Below are 2,648 nucleotides of genomic sequence, written 5' to 3' on the forward strand. Positions count from 1 at the left end.
ATCGCCGTCGTCGTCATCATCGTCGTCGTCGTCCCCTGCAACGTCCGAGTCCCATTCCTCCTCGTCCTGGCTCTCGCCCCCACTCGCCTCACCCTCCTCAGTCGGAGTTTGTGCCCCATTGGGCATCGAGTACAGCTCGGTGAGGGCCTAGCAGATATCAAGACAATGATCAGTCGACCAGTCGGCAGAGTAGACAGGGATGAATGCGACAAGAATGCAGTGGAGAGCAGGGCAAGTGTACCTTATTTGGATCGCTGTTGTGGTCGAGTGGAGGAATCCTTCTGGCTCCGCGTGGGTTGTCCTTGTTTCCGGTGACGGCTGCCATCCATCTTTCCAGAGTGACATCGTCGACTGCTTCTGGATGGACTCTAGTCTCGTCTTCGGTCCCACAGTACAACCACATGCAGTGGCTCCGGAACTGGAGGGGCTGGATGCGACGCCTGAGGAAGACCTCCAGGAGATCCATGCCCGTCACTCCCTCCCGAACCAACTGCACCACGCGCTCCATCAACATCTTCACGTCAGCTTTCTCCTCCGGGATCAACTTCAGGGAGGAGGGCTTGTTCACTCGGTCCATGGTAAACTGTGGGAGTCCACTTGACTGTCCCGGCGTCGACTGGTCCCGGCAGTAGAACCAGGTCGACTGCCAGCCTCTGACTGACTCGGGAAAGGTCATGGGCGGAAAGGTGCTCTTGTTCCTCACCTGGATGCCCAAACCCCCACACATTTGGACGACTCGGGTCTTTTCGTCGCCTGGACTCGCCTTCTTCACGGTCTGGGAGCGACACGTGAATATATGCTTGAACAAACCCCAGTGCGGTCGACAGCCCAAGAAACCCTCACACATGGACACGAACGCGGCAAGATAGGCAATGGAGTTTGGGGTAAAATGGTGGAGCTGCGCTCCGAAGAAATTCAAGAAGCCACGAAAGAAAACACTCGGCGGCAAGGAAAACCCACGATCCACATGGGTGGCCAAAAGCACACACTCACCCTCTTCTGGCTGAGGCTGCCACTCCTTCCCCGGAAGCCTCGCAGCTCCGTGGGGGATCAAGCCCTCGTTGGCCATGTCGAGAATGTCATTCTCAGTGATGGTCGACTGGATCCAGTCTCCTTGGACCCAGCCTTTCGGCAGGCGGGATCTGGACGAGGACCCTCCGCGGCTGGTGGATCTCCCCTTCGCCTTCTCCGACGCCGACGCCTTCTTTGCACGCTCCCGCGCCGCCGTCTTCTCCTTGGCCATGGTCGCCGGCGAGATGCGCGAAGGGAAGTGGTGCTGAGGCGAGAGCGAGCACGCTGGGCGGAGAAGAAGGAAACAGAGAAAGAGAGAGAATGCTAAGGCGCAGCACAGAAATCCTCGCCGGGCACATTTATAAGGTCCCTTCCGAGTGGATGATAGGTGGGCCCGGTCGATCTAATCATATCTGGAACAGTTATGCAGACGGGATACGTGGCGAAAAAGGCGGCGCGGAGATCGAGGCGTCCATGCCCCGTCCCATCCGAATGCCGCGGTCCGCCCCGCTTCGCGCGCGCCCCCAAATTTCGCATCCCGCAGAATCCGCGAGCAACAAATCAGTCTGTCAGGCGCGGTGTTTCCGGCGATCCGTCGCTCGGAGATCGTCGAAGCCTGAAAGATCACTCGACGCAAAAACAGAATGGATCAAGTCGACTGAAGGCAAGTTGTTTCCTGTCGACGAAGAGATTCTTTGGTCCAGAACAGCGCACAACCGGAGCGCAAAGGTTAATCGGAAACGACATCAACTCCTTCTTCACTCGAAGCCTCAATCCATTCGGGGGCTAATGATGGGGTTATATACCTAGGGTAGGGTCATGGACCTGATCCAAGTAACTTACCCCAGGACATCCTTAGAAGAGGTCGCCTTCCAGTCGACCAACGAGGATTCACTCGACTGGCCTGAAGGACTCGACCACGAAGACTCACTCGACCACCAGGAGGTCAAGAGGCACTCTGCACTGCAACGGCCTGTAATCAAGTAGACTTTATGATAGTAAAGGCACTTTATGTGGGGCGTTACCAGTAACACCCCAGACTTAACTCACCTTAAACCCTCTCCTGCGTGGGCTGGCTGGGGTCCTGGCGCACTCTATATAAGCCACCCCCCTCCACAGGCAGAAGGGTTCGGGACCTTGTAGCTCATATACACATAATCCACTCGACCGCCTCCGGGCTCCGAGACGTAGGGCTGTTACTTCTTCCGAGAAGGGCCTGAACTCGTACATCCTTTGTGCTTACAACCTCTCCATAGCTAGGACCTTGCCTCTCCATACCTACCCCCCCACTCTACTGTCAGGCTTAGAACCACGACAGTCCGCACACTTAACGTTCGGTGACGACCGGTATTATCAATTTATGTGTTTTGATGAACCGAAGATTTTTCAAAGTCCCGGATGTGATCACGGGCATGACGAGGAGTCTCGAAATGGTTGAGACATAAAGATCGATATATTGGATGCCTATGTTTGGACATTAGAATGCTTCCGAGTGGTTCGGCCATTTTTTCGAAGTACCGGGAGGTTACCGGAACCCCCACAGGAGAAGTTATGGGCCTTATGGGCCATAAGAAGGAAGCACACCAGACCACAAGGGGCAGGTGCGCTCCCCTTGGGCAGGAGGCCGAATTGGAATA

This window comes from Triticum dicoccoides, chromosome 2A, assembly GCF_002162155.2.
Source record: "Triticum dicoccoides isolate Atlit2015 ecotype Zavitan chromosome 2A, WEW_v2.0, whole genome shotgun sequence".
NCBI lineage: Eukaryota > Viridiplantae > Streptophyta > Magnoliopsida > Poales > Poaceae > Triticum > Triticum dicoccoides.